Source organism: Pogoniulus pusillus, chromosome 25 (genome assembly GCF_015220805.1).
Source record: "Pogoniulus pusillus isolate bPogPus1 chromosome 25, bPogPus1.pri, whole genome shotgun sequence".
NCBI classification, from domain to species: domain Eukaryota; kingdom Metazoa; phylum Chordata; class Aves; order Piciformes; family Lybiidae; genus Pogoniulus; species Pogoniulus pusillus.
Window position 1 is genome coordinate 8,220,452 of NC_087288.1, and position 19,608 is coordinate 8,240,059.

Sequence of the window (19,608 nt, forward strand, 5' to 3'; positions counted from 1 at the left end):
TCCGTGCCCGCGGGTGGCGGACAGACTTTTCCTTACACCTCACCGTCCAGGTCGCGGTATCTCCGCTGACACGGACAGTCCCAGTAGTCATGTGTCCGCCCAGCTCCCTATCGCCCCGGTTCGTCGGGAGCTGCAGCCGTGGAAGCTACCCTGAGCCGCTAGTGCCGGCGGGACCGGCAGGGGCCGGCGGCCAGCGCTCTGTCCCGCAGCCAGCCTCGAACGTCCCTGGCTTAGGGCGGCGGGTCCCCAGGGTTGACCGCGGCCAGCGCTCTGTCCCGCAGCCAGCCTGGAACGTCCCTGGCTTAGGGCGGCGGGTCCCCAGGGTTGGCCGCGGCCAGCGCTCTGTCCCGCAGCCAGCCTGGAACGTCCCTGGCTTAGGGCGTCGGGACTCCGGGGACGCACTGTTGTGCCCCTTGGAAGCCAAGTGCGAGTTTTCTGCCATGCGTGGGGACAGGCGGCCTGGCCCGGTGGCTGCTTTTGCCCGTGGGTCAGGCAGCGTTCCCGAGGTTTGCCCAACACGAAGGGCTCGGTCCTGTTTCCGGGTTAAAACAGGACGGGAACAGAAGGAGAGTGTTGGGATGGCCCATGGTTGGCGTCCCTGAGCTGGCAGAGCTGCAGGTGCATCAGCCGGTGTAGACCAGTGGGGTTTTAGTTCTGCTGGTGTCTGAGAACAGCGCGTCGGTCAGGGTGGTGTTGCCCCCTCGGTCTCAGCCTGGGTGGAAAGAGGACACGTTTGCAGCCGTGTGTTTCTTTGTTGCATTTGGATACCTGGAGTGCACGGGAGCGATGAGAAGAGCATCGCCCTTGGCACCGGGAGTACGACCGAGGAGTTTCACTGCCCAAACGCTTTGAAAAGCAGAGGAGCTGCAAGCAGCTTCCTTTGAACAAGGTTCAGTGTCCTCTCCCACAGCCGAGAGTGGCCAGAGCTCAGGCAGGGTTTAGCTTTCCAGAGGACTCGCATTAGACGGTGCGCTGAGTTACGCTGTTACGACTCTTGAATAAATTAGTTGAGGTTACAGCCTGGGTCTGGAAGCACCTGCTGAGATCAAGGGTTATTGGGAATGCTTGGCCCCCTGCTGTTGCACCCGTGGTGCCCAGCTGAGTGGCCTGTGACACGTACCAGCTGTACGTGTTGGCCAGGTTTCTGTAGAGTCTAATGCCTGTGTCTCACCTCTGCTGAATTAACAACCTGATGGGAAAAACACAAAGTCAGAACTCATAAAACTGACTGGTTTTTGTTTGGGTTTGTTTGTTTTTTTTCATCCTGAGAAATTATTGGTTTTCAATGTTTTGTGTTTTGGGGTGGTTGGGTTTTTTTTTTTTAATCAAAATGATTGAGGAGCTTTTTCAGGCTTTCAGAAAGCTTTCCATCCTAGCAGAGGGTAACGAATCTGTGCCATTTCAGGCCCCCAAATAAACAATTACGTGTGCATTTATTTATTCATTGAAGACGGCAATAATTCACTGAGAAGAGAGTTGGAAGACAAATGCCTTTTTTTTAACAACAGCCATGCTTTGGTGTCAGGAGGTTTCTATTAGAGCTGTGCTCTTAGAAACTGGAAAATAAGACCTCTCCTGTTTGGCATGAGCCCTGATGCTCTCCTTGAAGTGAGCCTCTCTTCTCACGTAGTGCTGGCTGCAGCCCACTTGCTGACATTTTGCAGCCCAGCCTTTATCCTTCGTTCCTGTTCAAGGCCTTGAGGTGTAGGTTGCTGCTGCTCTTTAGGGGCTAGGCTGGCTGAAGCCAGCTTCTCCCGTCACACAGGATCAGGTCCTGAGTTTGAAGGCTGCAACTGCCAAGTTGCCATAACTCTAGCACTTTGACTGCTGAAATTGCCTCTCCTTCATTTCCTCAGAATTTTCCATCAAAACACTTGCGTCCCCTTGAGGTCCATAGAGCACAGGTTCTCTTGCTTTTCCCCTTTCTTCTTTTATTTTAATGCATTCTATTTTTCAGCTTTGGAAACCACTTTTGAGCGGTGTGAATGACAAGTCAGTTGTGAGCACAGGGACGTGGTGTCACTTCAGTTAACCCATCTGTGAAGCCTCAGGGTTGACAGGGGTACTGGAGGCAAGGATGTGGTTGTGCAGGATGGAGCTGGGTGGTGTGTGCTGTCACTCCTCTGGCCAGTGGGACTGGCTGCCAGCGATGAAAACTTCAGCAGTGAAGTCCTCTGAAATTCCTCATGAAGCAAGGGGAGGTAGTGGCTTGCTGATAGCAGTGCAAACTTTGTCGCACAGCTGCAGTGGAGAAGTGGAGCAAATCTGCATCAGCCTCCTGGCACTGTTTTCCAGTGCCTTTGTTTTGGTGTTTTTCATCCATTTCCCCCCTCCTCTCTTTTGCCTTTGCTCTGTTGAGCTTAATTTCTGTGGCCATATGCACACCATATATCATGCCTCATATGGATTTAACCTTTAGACCCTCCTAGTTAGGCTCCAGCTGGAAATGCCTCCTCCTGACCATGCCTGTCTCTTGGCAGGGCTTGCAGAATGCGTCTGATGCTGGAAGGCCACCGTGCCTTGAGCTTGCTGGCTGGCTGTGCCATGTTGGTGGCTTGCCAAGGGCCTGTGGCAGAGCTCGTGGGGCTGCTGCCTGTGGCTGTGTGGAGGGCTTCCCTGTCCGCCACCTTTGTTTTGGTCTGCATCCATCCTTGCTCTTTACTCCAAAGCCTGTGCCAAATTCAGTATTCAGTTTCCCAAAGAAAGGCTTGTGATGTTTTTCCTATGGCTAGAGAACCCTCTGTTGAGTTCATCAAGGTCTCTAAGGAGCAAGTGCTCAGCTTGAGGGCTCTACTGTGGTTGCTGAGTCCTGCTTACCCCTCAAAACATGCTGCTGGCTTGGCCTCTCGTGGCCCTGGCAGAGGCAGATGTGTTGTGTGGGGCAACTGTGAGCTTCCCTAAGCTGCCAGTGCCCAAAGAGGTGGGAGCAGCCCTCTGTTGTGCTTAGCTTGGCTTCACCTCCTCTTGTTTTGCTCCTCTTTTTCTCTCTAATCTCACCTCTGTGCGTCTCTCACTGCTGCTCGATGGTGGGCAGGCTCAGTGGGACCCTCTTTTGCCAGCTGCCCTTAATCCCTGTCACCTTCCCCTCCTGCTCTTCATCCCTGTTGTTTGCAGCCCCTGGCAGTGCGTGCCAGGGTGGCCAGAGCAGGTTGAGGCTGGAGTTTAGGGTGTGGGGCACCCTCCTGGCTCGGGTGTAGGAACCTCGCAGGGCTGCCAGGGTGTGGAAGAGAATAACTTGCCCCATTCAAGGCTCTGAAGCTGTTCCTTGAGCAGCTTCCCTGCTTCCCCCGGTGCTCTTACTACTGCTGTCACTTTGGCTTTGGGTTCCTTTCTCTTTCCCAAAGGGCAGATCAAGGCCAATTAGTGCAGCTCGCAGAACTTGCCCTTTCTGGGCTCCTGCAGCTGGGCTGAGTGGAGGAGCCGTGGCGGTGCGGGGGCCCCTGCCCGGGCACAGGGCCTGTGGGACCGGCTGCCTGCCTGCTTAGCAGCCCTGGGTCTGCCCACGGGAGAGTGGAGCCTGATGGATAAGGCTGTGAGGAGCCGGGGCTGGTGGGGGTTGTGGGTCAGCCGGGACTGCTCCATGCCTCCTGCCCTTTTGGCAGAGGGTGTTGAAATACTTTGCAAGCGTTAATTAGTTCGAGCCTGTCTCCCTGCCCCAGCATTTTTCTGGCTGGGTAAACTGGGACCCGGAGAGGTTAATTGAACTCTGTATCCTTCTGGCTCTCATCGACTCCAGAGGAATTGGAGCTGCTCAACCCTCTTGGAAAATCGGGCTGCCAGTGATCCACCTGAGGTCACAGAGGGAGGCGGTGCTGGGCTTTGGCATGTGCTCCAGGAACCCAGGCTCATGGCCCCCTGCTACTACTGGGCATCTCCCTTGCCTCTCTCTGCTTTGGGAAAGGGGAGAATGTACAAACTAATAACTTAATTAGATTAAGAAATAATGAGAGGAACTGATACGCAGGATTAATTACAAGCAAATTCCCAAACTGATTTGTGAGGAGTGTGTGTGGCCAGCTCTGCAGCGATGTCTTGCTGGCACACCAGCTCCCTCAGCTTGTGCCTGTGCCCTGTGCCAGGCTGCAGCTGCACGGCTGTGAGAGGAAGCAGGAGAGGAGGTAACAACCTCTTGGTTCATCGTACCACCTCTACCTGGGCAAAAACTTTCTTTGCTTTGAGGTTCCTGAAAAAAATTCTTTGCTTTGAGGGTCCTGGGGCACTGGGGCAGACTGCCCAGAGAGGCTGTGGAGTCTCCTTCCCTGGAGACTTTCAAACGCCACCTGGAGCTGTTCCTGTGCAATCTGCTTTAGCAGTGGGGCTGGACTAAATGACCACTGGAGGTCCCTTCCAACCCTTACGATTCTATGGTTCTGTGATCCACATCAGACCAAAGTGGGAAGCTGGCTGTGTAGCAGAGCCCTGCAACAGTGAGAAGGGCTGGTGGGAGAGGGGTAGGATCTGATGCTTGAGACCAGCAGTGCAAGCAAGGAAGGTGTTTTGTTGAGTGTGGGGGTTTTATTTCTCTTCATTCCCTCCTGCATGCTGGCTTGCTCCTTCTGACGAGTGTCTGAAGCAGAGCTGACAGCTCTGGAGGGAAAGCGTGTCCGTCACGGGCTGGGTTGCAGGAGGAAAGCTACAGAGGAAAAGTTCCTTTTGTTAAAAAAAGTGACCTGATCTACTTGACTTGTGCTAGAGTTTGCAATGCAACGGCTGCTTTCTGAGAAAGCTGAGATGCAGCTTGGGGATGGCTCCTGGGAGGTGGTGAGAGGCTCAGCAAGCTTGCTGCTTGTGTGTGTGTGTTGTACCAACCTGCGCTTCCTTCTGCATCATTGCCATCCAGAAAGCGTCAGCACCTGGAGCTCAGCTGACAGTCTCCAGATATTAAATTCCTGCCAGTTTTATAGCAGCAGAGCCACTTAGCAGATTAAAATAACTGCGTATCCTGCAAAAATTCCCATCCCCACAATTAAGGGATTGAAGTGGCTAAGCTGTCGGGAACAAAAAAGGCAGAGAATTTAATACCAGGGAAGCTCCTGATGGCTGTGGGCATTAGGAGGTCTGGGATGGGTGAGAAGAGGAACCTTCTGTCGGGATTTGCTGGTGAAATCCCATCCTGAATTCTTTAGGAGCAAACCTTCTAGGCTGTCAAGAGCTTTGCTGGTGCAGGAGGTGGGATGGAATCCAGTTGCTCCCTACTACTGGTGTATATAGTGATGGATATAACAGTAGAAAACCATGCTCAAGCTGCCCTCCTCTGTGGGACAGGTCTGGTGCGTCGATGGCTGCTGTTTCTCAGACACTCGCCTTCCTTCTGGTGGGCTTGGGAAATAGGTTTCCTCAGCATGGCCATCTGCTTGCACCTGTGTCCTTGTGGAGCAGGAGTGTGGTGAGAGGACCTGCCAAAGTCAGTACCTGATCACCTCTGCTGCTAAACTACACAAGGGTCATGAGGATGATCAGGCAGACTGAGAGGGCTGTGCAGTCTGCAGAAGAGAAGGCTCCAAGGACACCCTATTGTGGCCTTCCTGTATCTGAAGGGGGCCTACGAGAAAGCTGCTGAGGGACTTTTTAGGATGTCAGGTAGTGATAGGACTAGGAGGGATGGAGTAAAATTAGAAGTGGGTAGATTCATATTAGGAAGGAGTTCTTCACCATGAGGGCGGTGAGACTCTGGAACAGGTTGCCTAGGGAGGTGGTAGAAGCCCCATCCTTGGATGTTTTTAAGGCCAGGCTGGATGGGGCTCTGAGTAACCTGGTCTCTGAGCAACCTGCGAGGTGTTCCTGCCCATTGTAGGGGGGGATGGAATTGGATGATCTTTGAGGTCCCTTCCAACCCTGACAGTTCTGCAATTCTGTAAGCCAAATGGTGAGCTGTCTGCCTTCTACATCTTGTTTAATTAATCCACCTGCTGCACGACCAGGCCCTTTCAGAGGTAGCTGTGGACGATAAGCAGTCAATGAAACCCCTGTTAATTTCTCACTGGTAATTGCGATGAATGAATTTTCCCCCCATTACATTCTGGTAGAGCTCCGAGTTGCAGCTGTGACTGATGTGGGGCATAAATATTGATTGAACAAGTCCTGTTTGCTTTGCAAAGTGGTGAGCATCAGGAGGTGCGGATGCCTTTCCCTGGTGCTTTTAAAACAAGAAAAATGTCAGGGAAGGAAGGAGAGGATGCAAGGATCCTGCTTCTTTGCTGCTAAGTTGCTAAGTACATTTTTATGCAGCTGGTACTTGTCTCGTTGACAAGAGGTATTGAGCACCAGAAGAATCCAAATACTTTTTATCCTGCTTTGGAAGGATAGAAAGAAGTGGGAAGAGTGTTGCTGCTGTGCTCCAAAGGGATGTTGAATGTGGTGATGCTTCTTGGGGTGAGCTGAGCTCAGGAGTGTCACAGTCTCTTGTAATCTCCTTTTGGCAAGGTCCCTGTAGAGCGTGCTGCCAGTGGGATTGAGCTGGGCTGCTCTGTCCCTCGGCAGCTGGTGTGTTGTGGGGAAATCCACATGGTAGTGAGAAGGAAGGGCTCAAGTCTTTGCCTTTGCAGCTGGGTTTTTAGGAAGATTCATGTCTGGCTTGTGGCTCTGAGCCCTTGGTGGCCCATAAAGCAGTGAGCTCTCTGAAATCAGCTCTGTGTCTGGATGCAGAGGTGTCCAAAGATACAGCATGTATGTTGTGAGAAAGGTGCTGAGTGTCAAGGGACAAATGTTCTTCCCTCCTTTATCCTTCTGCCACCTCAGATACATACAGAGGGGAGTTATTTACTCTAAAGGCCAGGCTGTCTCGTCCTCCTTGATCATGGCAAGAGAACATCATCCTAATTTGATGTGCTCATGGCCCAGGGCCTGTCTTGACTGGGTCTGCTTCCTCTTGCTCTGCTTAGATATCTCCTGGCACTGCAATGTGATCTGTGCCTGCCCACGGACAGAGGCACTGGACACACAGGGTAGCTGCAGGATAGAGACTATAAACAGCTGTGCCTAGGGGAGATAGCTCTGTGGAGCATGTTGTGGGCTGAGGCTACAGTTCTTTCCCTCCTGATGCTGAGAGGTTGGTTGTAGACATAGAGAGTGCAGCAGAGCACTGGTGCGTGGTCTGCTGAGCTGCTGTGGTTTAGCAGGCACCAGCTGGGTGAGCATAGGCACTGGGAGAGCAGTGCTGGGGGAGTCAGCCACGCAGGTAACACCCCTGTGTAAGCCCATAGAAAGGCAGGTGTAGCATTACTGTCCCAGGCTGGGCCATCTCCAGGTAGCTGAACCTGGTAGTTTGAGCAGAGATGGTGTGGGCTGAGTGTTTTCCTTAGCTCTGTGGACACGAGTGGGCAGTGTGTGCAGCCCGTGGGATGCCACTTTGGTACTTGTAGGTGCTCTGGGCTCTTCACTGGAAAAAGCAAGCTGGGGAGAAACCGTGGCCAGGCAAAAGGAACACCCTACAGCTGTGAGAGAGAATTGCAGTTTGAATTGGTCTCTTCCATGAGGGCAGCCTAGCATTTGGTGCAGTAAAACCAATTATGGGGAATGTGTCTGCAGAGGAAGCAAAAGCAGGATCTGTTTAAGAAAGTCGTTAGTGTGAAGGGGTAATTATGTGTAGCCTAACGACAAAGGGTGCAGTGGATTGACTATTAATTGGGGTAGCAGAGCTTGCTGATGTTTCTTGCTGGCTTCCTCCTGTTTAAAGAAGTAAGGGGTGAAGAGGAGCAGATGATGGGGGGGGGGGGAAGTTGCTCTCCATCCATTTTCCCATGCAATGAAAAAGCCATTTTCCCACCCTTTCTCTCACAGTGAAATGTTCAGATACTGCCAGCAACGCTTAGCACAGTTGCTTACTAAGCTGCAATTAAATTGATTTCCCACCCTCTTTCCCCTTTTTGGTTCCAAAATCTCAGCAGGAGTCAGTGTTACGGGAAGAGCAAGCCAAGGAGGAGATTGTGGGGCCCCATCTCCTGCTCATCTGAATCAGTATTGCTCCCTTCCTTCTATGTAATTCCATAGGAGCTAGGGCAAGTGAGATGCCTGGATAGAGGTTTTCCTGTATGGCTGCTGTTTTGGTGAGGAGGGCAGCCTTAGGTCTGGCTGGATCAGTCTAGAGTACCCAGAAAGGTGCCCATTGTGAGATTGATGTCCCAGGGAAGCTGAGGCTCTGGGTGCCTGTGGCACAGGGGCACTGTGAGAAGGATGATGATGATTTCTCATCATTAAAGCATGCCTTTGGGGAATCATCAGTGGTGACAGGTTCAGCAGGAGTTCACCACTTTGTATTTGTGGAGGTGGAGTTAGTAGTATTAATAGTTCCTTTTCCATTCTGCTGTTTAGAAACTCCTTTTGAGCCTCATTTAGCCCTTGCTGCAGACCTGAGGGAGCAGCAGAGGTGCTGTGCCCCTTCATGTGCCACAGAGGAGCGTCTTGGGAAGGGATAATGCATCAGTTTCACCTCTCCAGGCATGCTGGGTTGGAGACTATCCCTAGTCAGAAGGAATACAGAGGCATTGGTGGTGGCACTTGTGAGTGGGGGGGAGGGAAGGTTGTGTCCCACCCCAGACCCTGCTGTGCTGCAGGTAGAGATTAGTGATGATTTACCACAGAGCAGCTTGAGCTCCAGCTTTGGAGGAGCAAGCGAGGTAGTGATTGCATCTCATCCCAGAAAGGACTGGGGGAGGGGCTGTGCCAGGGGAGAATTGATTCAGAAGCAAAACAGGTTCATTCTCAGGCCGGACTGAAAGACAAGGGGAAGACAGATGATTATTAATATTATTACTTTTGAATAAAATTCTTCCCCCCCCCCCTCCACCCCTACCTCTGTCTCAAGTGTGAAAGATGATTTTAGTTTTGTTCCCAAGTGGCAGTGCCAACAATGAAGCCTGATTGGAAAGTGATAGGAGGAGAGCAGGGTGCAAAAACAAGCGAGCTCTGAAATCACCTTCTATTCTCTAAATATTATTCACACAGCCAAGGAAATTGAGACAGATTTTTTTCCTCCTTCCTTTCCTGGTTTTTTGTTTGTTTGTTTTTGGGTTTGGTTGTGGGTTTTTTTTTTCCCTCTCTCCTGGAAGCCACTGAAGGAGTAAGTCCAAAGGATGTAATTTGGCCTGAGCGAGGCTGCTTTGGTTTGGCTTTGTAAACAGCTTTGCCTGCATTTAGACACAGACCATTTCCTCCTCAAGGACCACTGTGGGTGCCCGCCGGTTACAAGCACACCTCATAACACACGATGGAGGCGTGCGGCTCGCAGGCGCCGCACAGAGCCTCTCAGTCTTGCCTCAGCACCCCCCAGCCCAGAGGGATCTGCTTGCGTCTCTTTGTCTTCATTCTGCACGGAGATTTGAGTTGCTCGTCGTTGGGTGAGATGGAGAAAAGCTGGGAGGGAGGGGAGGCAGGTGTGAGCAGGCTCCTTTTCACCGGCTTGGCTCAGTTCTTTCTCTTCAACATTGACTTAGTTATTATTGGTGCTAATTTATTGTTTATTTTAAAGAGTTGTTTGGGGGTTTTTTGTTTGTTTTGTTCTGTTTTTCCTTAAGTCAGGGTCATTTACTTTACCCAGTGGGTTGATTTGGGGTCCTGTAGGATAGAATCATAGAAACAACCAGGTTGGAAGAGACCTCCAAGATCATCCTGTCCAACCTAGCACCCAGCCCGATTCAATCAACTAGAATAATATCACAGGATCACAGGATGCCAAGTAGGAAGGGATCCCAAGGATTATCTGGTCCAACCTTTCTAGGTGATGGTGGAGCTGAAATGAGCTGGCCCAGCACCCTGTCAAGCTGAGTTTTAAAGCTGCCCAGTATAGGGTAATGTGCTGCTTCTCCTGGGAGATGATTCCAATGTCCAGCTGCTTCCATAGGGAAACATTTTTGTATGGAATCCAAAGGGAATCTCCCCAGGAGATTGTACCCATCTTCCCTTGTCTTTTCCATGTAGCTCCTTGTAAAGGTGGGATCTCCATCCTCCTGGTGGTATCCTCTCATCTCCTTTGAGACTTGCCTCAGGGGATGTTTAGGGTGCAGCCCTGTTATGCAGGGGACTAGTTGAAATCTGAGTTTGGGGTGAAATGCAATGAGGCCGATTCAGAAGTTATTAAATATACACAAACTAATTCCCCCAAGCTTATTTACAACTCTCCACCCAAGTTCTTTAACGCTGTTAGCAGAGCTATGTTACAGAATGTCTCTGTACAATGGAACTTGGACAGGCTTCAGAAATGTCCTTGTCTGGCAGCTTCATTCACCGCTTGTGAGGCTGATTAAAACCCTTTCGCAACTTGAACAAAGAGTTCACAATACTCACTGGTCCTAACGGCTGTGGCCCAAAACAGAGGCAGGAGCATATTCAACAGAAGTCCTGTGGCGAGTTCCGCCTGGGCTGCAGGGTGGAAGCAGCTGCTGGCTGAGGCGGCCTGAGGCAGCTGAGGCGGCTCGAGGCAGTGAGGTGGCTTGAGGCGGCTCGAGGCAGTGAGGCAGCTTGAGGTGGCTTGAGCCGGCTCGAGGCAGTGAGGCGGCTTGAGGCGGCTGAGCCGGCTTGAGGCAGTGAGGCAGCTTGAGCCGGCTTGAGGCAGTGAGGCGGCTTGAGGCGGCTGAGCCGGCTTGAGGCAGTGAGGCGGCTGAGCCGGCTTGAGGCAGTGAGGCGGCTTGAGGCGGCTGAGCCGGCTTGAGGCAGTGAGGCAGCTTGAGCCGGCTTGAGGCGGTGAGGCGGCTGAGCCAGCTTGAGGCGGCTTGAGGCAGTGAGGCAGCTTGAGGAGGCAGGCGAGCAGCAGGTGAGCGAGGCAGGACCGAGCAGGCAAGCTCCTTATTCACCTATTCACCCCCATTTATAGGGTAATGGCCGAGGCTAAGGGTCTCATTGGCCACACAATCACGCACTCACCTCTGGCTATCACCCAAGTAGACCCAAAAATGGCAGACCCCACAGGCTGTTGTCTTCCAAAAACAAGGCCTTGCGCGCCACAGGGCTGTGGGCCTTAGGAAACCCCTCTCAGGCGACCGGATCAAACCGGACTGGGCCACCTGGGTTCCTTTGTCCTGTTCTCCCGGCCCTGGCTGCAGTGCAGACAGGCAGGTAAATAAGCCCATTTAATGCCCTTTAGGACTGTTCACCACAAGCCCCTTTTCGCTGGGCCCCTTGCCCAGCTGGAATGCAGAGCTTGGGGTCTGGTTGGGGCAGGGGGATGCCTTTTGGAAGGTGAGTGGCTTTGCCAGCAGAGTGAGTAGTGCCACAGGGGCCTGCTGGAGCTGGTGCTTGGGAGCTGAGCAGGGAGGGAAGCTGCGGCGTTACAGAATCCTGCCTGTCAGCAGGAGCTGACGTGGACGGGGGGTGGTGGTGGGGAATGCAGGGGAGAGCTGTGGCATTTGGAATGCCCGTTGCGTTTTCCTGGCACGGTAACACGGTGTAATTTGGAGAGAGGGAGGCTCAAACATACATTAAGCAGCCATCTGTTGCTGCGGCTGGCATCAAAGTGCATGAATGTCCATGAAACGCTCAGAGCGAAGCTGTGCGCTGGTGTCCAGGAGTACTTCCACCCTGCCCTCCCATCCTGCAGGAAGATCTCTGCCTTAGCCTTCCTAAGGGAAGGAACCAACCAGCCTGCAGCCCTTGACAGAGGGATGGCACGTGTCTTGGGAAGCTGTTAGCAGCAGTTCTGCTGTGAGGTTGAAATTCTGGGATGCAAGAAGGAGAATCAATTTGCCTTTCATTTCCTAAGTGTTGACTTTTTTTACCATCTAATTAAGTACCTACAGAAATCCTGTTCTGTACCTTTGAAGACCAGGGCTGAGGTTTTAAAGTGGAATGTGCTGTGGTACCCATCACCACTTTAGCTCCTATTAAGAGGGTGTAGTCTGATGCAGTGATGTGTAAGAATACTTGCAGAGCTCACTGGATGGCCTCTGCTCCCTTTTCAGGCAGCTATTTTGGCCTCTTTCTTACTGCTCACTGCTGACCCAAAGCTCATAGATGGAGAGGAACACACTTCCATGGAAACCTTTTCTGGTGTGCTGGACACTGGCAGCCAAGAGTTTCATGGCCTATTCAAGGTCAGGTTGGATAAAGCTTTGAGCAGCCTGATCTAGTGAAAGGTGTCCCTGCCCATGGCAAGGTAGCTGGAACTAAGTGATCTTCAAGGTCCCTTCCAACCTAAACCATTCTGTGAATCTGTAATAATTGTATCTGCACAGCTTTTGGAGAGATAAAAATGTACATAACCCTCCCCCCCCCACCACCTTGCGGAGATGATATGTGAAGGATTTGGTTGGGACTAGAATACAGTGAGAAGGTGAAGCCACGAAAGAGCCTGAAATACACTGAGACTTCAGATGTTGCAGTCTTATGAAGTGTTCAGGTGTTGGTGCAAAATTAACCTTTATAAAGGCCCTTTCACTTTGCCTGATTTGTTGATATTCTTGGGGAGGGCGTGGAGGGGAGAGTGAAGTATCTGAGCCTGTTAGAGAGGTTGTCATCTCCTTGCTTTGGAGTTCTAGCCCCAGAGCATGGAGAAGGAAGGATATCTCAAAACAGAGGGCACTGGGATTTCATAGAAGGACCAAAACAACTTTTATTCTGTCCTGGTTTTGTTACTTGAAAAAGAGTCTGGCTCTTCCTGCCCAGCTCTCAAAACCCCTGCAGTGGAATAACAGGCAGGACATTTTGGAGTGAAGCAGGCTGAAATCAGGCTTTGCAGGTGTCGAAAGAGAATTGGGTGGCGAGAGTGGGACATTGGTGGTCCCTGCTGGTGATGTGGCCCCATTATCGCACACAGATATGGATGTGTCTCCTGAACAGGGACCTCCTGGATGCACCTGCACGCTCAGGAAACACAACACTTGCAAAATTGAAAGTGAAATGCAAACACAATCTGCCCTGCAAGGTGTGAGTGAGCTCTGGCAGGCCTATGAATGATGGGGAAATGTGGTTCAGATGTCCTTCCCCTGAGGCACCAGGTGAGGACTCCTTGCCTTCTGGGGCAATGCCAGGGAAGCGCAAGTCAGCTCCAATTTGGCCTTTGCAAGCAGATGCTTTTCTAGCATATGGGAGGCAGAAGAACATGTTGACACTTGAGGTCAGTGGCTGCTGGGAGGTGAAGTGTGGTCAATCCTCCCCATCAGGCATAAGTGGTGTTTTGTGAAACAGGATTGCTTTGATTTTGGTGCTGTATTTTGCATCCTTCAGAAATCAGGTCCTGCTGCTGGCCAAGTGCTGGCAATGGATGAATACCAGAAGTGCAGGGCGTCTCTTCTGTTTAACCCAACCCTTGTACATCTGTTGTTTAACCAGGTTCTACTTGGACTGCAGCTGTTGAGCTGGGGCAGAAGCTGGTGTAGAGGCAGTTGCTCTAAGTGGACCAGCACATGCAGGTCCAGCATGGGGGTTTGCCCTGTGCTATAGCCAGAAATGAGCTCATTAAATGAAGTGCAGTTTGCACCTTTTAATCTCAGTGATGCCCACAGAGGTGGGCACCTGTATTTGAGATAAAAGCTTATTCTGCTTCAGTTAATTTAATATCAACATAAGCTGAATAATTAAAGGTGTGAATAAAAGGTCAGATAGTTATTTCCCTTCCCTCTGGTGTAGAAGCTGTGCTGAGATAACTGGGGAGGTGGGAGCACCCGACACTGTGTGTGTTAGCCCAGTTGAAACCTGCCTGCGTCATCTTGCAGCCAGGCAATTCTGAGTTTCTACAGGTAAATATCAACTGGGATCAGTTCATATTTAGATGCAGATCTCCCAGAATTAGCAGTAGTCTGGGCATCAGCACCAGCTGCGTGGATGGCCTCGGGCAAGCCAGCATCTCTCTCTCAGCTCGTGGCTCAAGATGCTCTCCCTGTCTTCAGGCAGAGCTAGCAGTCATCACTGTATCCAAGAGATAAAGCAGATGAATTCTTACATTTCCCCCCTTATTTCCAGAAGCTGATTCTAATCTGTGGGCCAGGAGTGGCTGTATTTCACAGGCACAGCAGCTGCAATAGATAGCTGGCCATTTGTACATCAAAGTCACAGGAACTTTCTGGAGTGATGTTAACCCAATGAAAGAGTCAAAACTTTTGAAGTCTGGGAGCTGGGGATCGTGTCCTTTGAGAATGGGCTAAAGCCTGACCTGAGAAGTATGATAGATCTCTAGCTCTGAGGCACCTCTAAACTCATGCCATGCTCAGGATTTCTTTTCCTTCCCAGTAATCCTTTCCCGGTGCTTCACACACAGGTGCAGTGGAGAAATTTGCCATAGGTGTTGGTGTTTGCCTGGTGTTACAGGGACCCGAATTCCAGCTCTCACCGAAGGAGGCTTTAAAGCCACTTGGTTCATCCCAGCGCTTGAGGCTTACAGGCTTTTGCTGTGTGGGATTTGGTTTGGAAAGAGATGATGCTCTCTTCTGTAAGCAGGGCTGATTTTGGCTGCTGTAAGGAGCACAGTGGCGCTTGATAACCCAGCAGCGTGGTTTAGTGCTTTCCCTGGTGCCGTCTGGCTGTGCCCTTGCAAGGAGCCCCAGCGTGATGACAAGGGCTGTTAAATGCCCTTAATGTGCCCGCTGCTGGAGCCAGCTCTGCTCCTCAGGCTCTGCTGTCTGCCGCTGTTTGAACAGCACCGTGCTGAGCGGCAAATCGCCCGTGCCACGCTGAACAGCGTGTGCAGCCCCGCCAGCCAGGGCATGCTGAGGCACTGTCAGATCGCTCCTCTTTGCCCACTTCCTTTTCTCCATCTCTTAAGCAATGAGAGGGTTGGTTTTTTTAAAGCAAATAAACCACAGAGGGAATGGTGCCAGAGCTGTGAAATGAGCCAGGAAGACAGTGTCTTCCGGAGAGGTCGAGAGAACATAGGGCACAGGAACGGTGAGCTACTCAATATCAATAGAGGATGAGGTTGAGAGCAGCTCTGCAGAAAGGAACTTGGTGGATGAGAAGATGGACATGAGCCAGCAATGGGCACTTGCAGCCCGGAAGGCCAATGGCAGCCTGGGCTGCATCAAAAGAAGTGTGGGCAGCAGATGGAGAGAGGGAATTCTGCCACTCTGCTCTGGTGAGACCTCACCTGCAGTGCTGTGTCCAACTGTGGGTGCTCCAACACAAGACAGACATGGGCCTGCTGGTGAGGGTCCAGAGGAGGATCACAAAGATGATCAGAGGGCTGGAGCACCTCTCCTGTTAAGGCAGACTGAAACAATTGGGGCTGCTCAGTCTGAACTGGAGAAGGCTCCAGGGAGACCTTAGAGCTGCATTTCAGCATCTGAAGGGGAGCTATAGGAAGGCTAAGGAGGGACTGTTGGAAGGGCTTGTGGTGACAGGATAAGGGGCAGTGGTTTGAAACTGAAACAGAGCAGACTTGGGTTGGACATCAAGATGAAGTTATTAAAAACTGAGCGTGGTGATATACTGGACCAGGCTGCCCAGGGGTGTAGTTGAGGCCTCATACCTGCAGACATTCAAGATCAGCCTTGATGTGTCCTTGGACAGCCTGCTCTAGTTAAAAGTGTCTCCTTTGACTGCAGGAGGGCTGGACAAGATGACCTTCGAGGGTTGTTTCCAACCCAGTGCAGTCTGTGAAAGGGACTGGGGTGGGTCAAGGTGTGCTGCTGCACCTGCTGCTTCTTGCCAGGTATGGGTGTAAAAGCAGCAATCTGGGCAGTGTTTATGGATATGTACATGTGTATGTACTGGAATGTACTGGGCAGTGCAGGGACTGGGTGAGTGGCAGAGGGTGGTGTGAGGAGGCTATGGAGCTGAAGCCAGCAGCTGCTTATCTGCCGCTTGGTGCTGGGGGAAAGCTGCTCCCTAGTGAGTTCTTCTCTGTACATCAGTCAGTTTGGTGTTTGGGGAGTGTTTGTTCCTCACCATATCTGTGCTGTTGTCCCAGCTCCTGGGTCTCCTTGGTTGGTTCCCTGCCTAAGCTTCATCCCTCACACACAGCCTCAGCCTCTGCAGTGAGACCTCCAGTCTGTCAGGTGTTTTAGGGAAGAGAGCCCAAAGCAATTTCCTGGCACCCTTGCTTCTCTTGTTTGCCCACTCCTCAGCCCTCTCAGTCACCTGAGGCTGTGTCCTCTCTCCCCTGGCTGCATCCCAGCTCATCTGCAGGAATCACAAGCAGATGGCCTGGCTCAGAGTCATCCCGGTGCTTCCTCTTTGACCCCAAAACGTGCAATGGCCAGCAGGCCATAAAGACTTGGCTCATGGGGCTGTGGGAGGCCCATGTGTATCTGGGAGAGGGATGCTAAGCTAAACATCTGTGTTGAGGGGGAGGCAGTGGGGCTTTTCCAAGGCCGCTTCCCGGAATACCACAGTGGCCTCATCATCATCCCTCTTTTCTGCACCAGCACTGCCAAGGGAAAGGCTGGCACCTCCATAGCATGGCTCATTCCCAAGGTTTGCTTCCATGGGTCATGGTTGAGAAGAGCCCTGACAAGATGGCCATTCAGAAGCCTGTTGCTTAGTGGCTGCCCTGTCGGTTTTGCTTAGGGAGAGCAGCGCGGCAGGGATGCCTGGCTGGGCATCGGCACCAGCCTGCCCTTGGGCTTCCCCCAGCCTCCATTGATTTTGGAGCTTGTCAAGCTGCTCATTAAGAGAGGGAGAGAGAAATAGGTGCTTAGCAGAAATGCTCCCAGATGAGCCTGATGCAGCAGGTTTCTCCTGCTGGTTAGGGAGAGATAAAAAAAAGCACCTAGTTTGGGTCAAGTCTTTTTGGACATTAGGAAGCTCTTTGTTATGAGAGTCGTGGAACACTGGAACAGGTTGCCCATGGAGGCCCTATTCCTGGAGGCATTCAAGGTCAGGCTTGATGGGGTTCTGAGCATAGAATCATAGAATCAACCAGGTCGGAAGAGACCTCCAAGATCATCCAGTCCAACTTAGCACCCAGCCCTATCCAGTCAACTAGACCATGGCACTAAGTGCCTCATCCAGGCTTTCTTTGAACACCTCCAGGGACAGCCACTCCACCACCTCCCTGGGCAGCCCATTCCAATGCTAATCACTCTCTCTGGGAAGAATTCCTCCTAACATCCAGCCTGTACCTCCCCCAGCACAACTTGAGACAGTGTCCTCTTGTTCTGTTGTTGGTTGCCTGGGAAAGGCTTGGTCTACTTGGGGATGTCCTTCCATACTGTAGGGGAGTTGGACTGAGAGACTTCTAAAGGTTGCTTCCAATGATTCTCTGCTCCTAGGGCACTCAGCTTCCACTTTTCTGCCTTCCAAGAGTGACTTGCAGGACATCCATCCATCTGTTTTGACATCACCCTGTGCTTGCAGATTTGCCACAATGAGGGAAGAGTGAGGAAAGTTGTGTTGTTGGTGCTCTTGGTTTGTGGGGTGGTTTTCTGCCCTGTCCTTCCCTCTCGCCCTGCCAGCTTCTCATGGCTGGGTCTCTGTTGAGTGTTGGACTTGATGATTTCACGCAGCTGATGCTGGATCCGGGCAGTAAATCAGCTTGGCAGTGCTGTGGAGATAAATGATGGCTGTGATGTGAACTGAGGGGAAGGAGATAAAAACACACAAAAAACCCAAGGGAAAAATAATAAAAAGGCAGTGAAGAAAATAGCATAGTCAACAATAGATAGGCTGGAGTGGAAAAACTGCCTCAACCAAGGCTCCTGGGCAATGTGCTCCTACCACCGACTCAAGGTGCTGCAGTGGGACTTGTTGGGGTAGGAAGAGGAGGTGACCATGTGTGCAGAGCTGCACTGACACCCCACCTGCCCTCTTGCTCACCAACAGAGCAGCTAATGGGTGGTGGAGGCAGGGGTGAAAGCCAGTGTCCATGACATGGGAATGACTAGAGAGCACCACACCATAGAGTCATAGAATGTTAGGGTTTGGAAGGGAGCTCATTGAGGCTAACCCCCCTGCCACAGCAGGATCACCTAGGGCAGGTCACACAGGAACACATCCAGGTAGGTTTTGAAAGTCTTCAGAGGAGGCTCCACAACCTCTCTGGGCAGCCTGCTTCACACTGTTGTGGAACATCCTGCGTTCCAGCTTGTACCTGTTATTCCTTGTCCTGTCACTGTGCACCACCAAAAAAAGTCTGTCCCATTCCTCATCATAGAAACACAGAAACATCCAGGCTGGAAAAGCCCCTCAGGATCACTAAGTCCAATCTATAAACCTACTCAACAAGATTCACCTTAAACCATATCTCCAGGCACCACATCCAGACAAGCCTTAAACACATCCAGGGTAAGTGACCCAACCACCTTCCTGGACAGCTCATTCCAGTGCTTGATCATTCTCTCTGTGAAAAATCTTTTCCTAATGTCCAATCTAAACCCACCCAGCTTCAGCTTGAGGCTATTCCCCCTTGTTCTGTCTCAAACTACCTGTCTTGACACCCACCCAGACATAGAAGCTGACAAGATCCCCTCTCAGCCTTCCTTTCTCTAGACTAAACAGCCCCAGTTCTCTCATCTTTCATCACAGGAGAATCGTTCAAGTCCCCCAGTCATGCTCCTAGCTCTCCATGGGACTCTCTCCAGTAGATCCTTGTCTCTTGAGTGGAGCTACACCACTGGTCAGCTTACAGTCCTCCTGTCTACAGCTGTAAGGATGAGCTGAGCTGCTGCTGTTTGAATGTCTCTGCAGCTGTTCAGGTTGCAGCCTCTCCATTAGCTGCCTGCCTTAGCTAAGTATCTTTTCTTTTGCTTCTAATTTTCATGTTCTATCCTGTTAGTAAGGGTTGAAAGCCTCCAAGGCTTAAGTCTAAAGTGGTGTTTAGGTCCCTGGATTGCCCAAGACCCAACCATGTTCCTCAGCCCTGACCTGTACTTTGGAGAAGGGTGTTAGGAGCTGTGTCAGTGGCATCACTGCTCATGGGGAATTATCCACTCTGAGCTGAACAGAGTCCAGCAGCAACTTGTGGGCCACAAACCAGGTATTGGGTGGCAGTGATTTAAAGCCTCTGTCACCTGGAGACAAACTGCTGATAATGATTCTCTTTTTATAGATGGAGACTTGAAGGCATGGGAAGATTTAATGGGGGGGGGGAAGACGCTGTGTGAAATTAGCTGTTTAGCTAAGTTTAGTGACATACTAGCCAAATGACCTAAAACTGAGATAAAGCTAGCTAAAAGCATCAGAGAATTGCCATACCTGATGGGGAAAAAGCAGTAATCTGGGGGCAAAGTGAAGAGCTAGTAATGGTGATGAAAGGAGACTGTAGTGAGGTGGGGCTCGGTGTCTTCTCCCTAGTATCAGAGGAAATGGCCTGAAATTGTGCTAGGGGAGGTTGAGGTTGGAGATAAGGAAAAAAATTCTTCCCTGCAAGAGTGGTCAGGCATTGGGACAGGCTGCCCAGGGAGGTGGTGGAGTCACCATCCCTGGAGGTGTTCAAGAAAAGCCTGGCTGAGGCACTTAGTGCCATGGTCTGGTTGACTGGCTAGGGCTGGGTGCTAGGTTGGACTGGATGATGTTGGAGGTCTCTTCCAACCTGCTTGATTCTATGATCTGTGGAGGTCCCTTCCAATCCCTGATATCCTGTAGTCCTGTGACACCTCTGTGGCCATCCTGAGCCACAGCTTTTATAAGAGGAGGGAAAAGAGATGGCTTTAAAAAAAAGTCTTGCAGTTCAGGATGGTCTATTGGTGACCAAAACGTGGGGCAAAGCCTCACTCGTCAGGGAGTTGTGTGCAGCCAGCCAGGGGA

General features: G+C 51.5%; 1 protein-coding gene across 3 annotated transcripts in view; it reads left to right on the top strand.

Annotated features, from left to right (window-relative positions):
- GALNT14 (polypeptide N-acetylgalactosaminyltransferase 14) overlaps positions 1–19,608 on the top strand; it is a 121,988-nt gene that overhangs the window by 3,696 nt on the left and 98,684 nt on the right. The window lies entirely within an intron of this gene.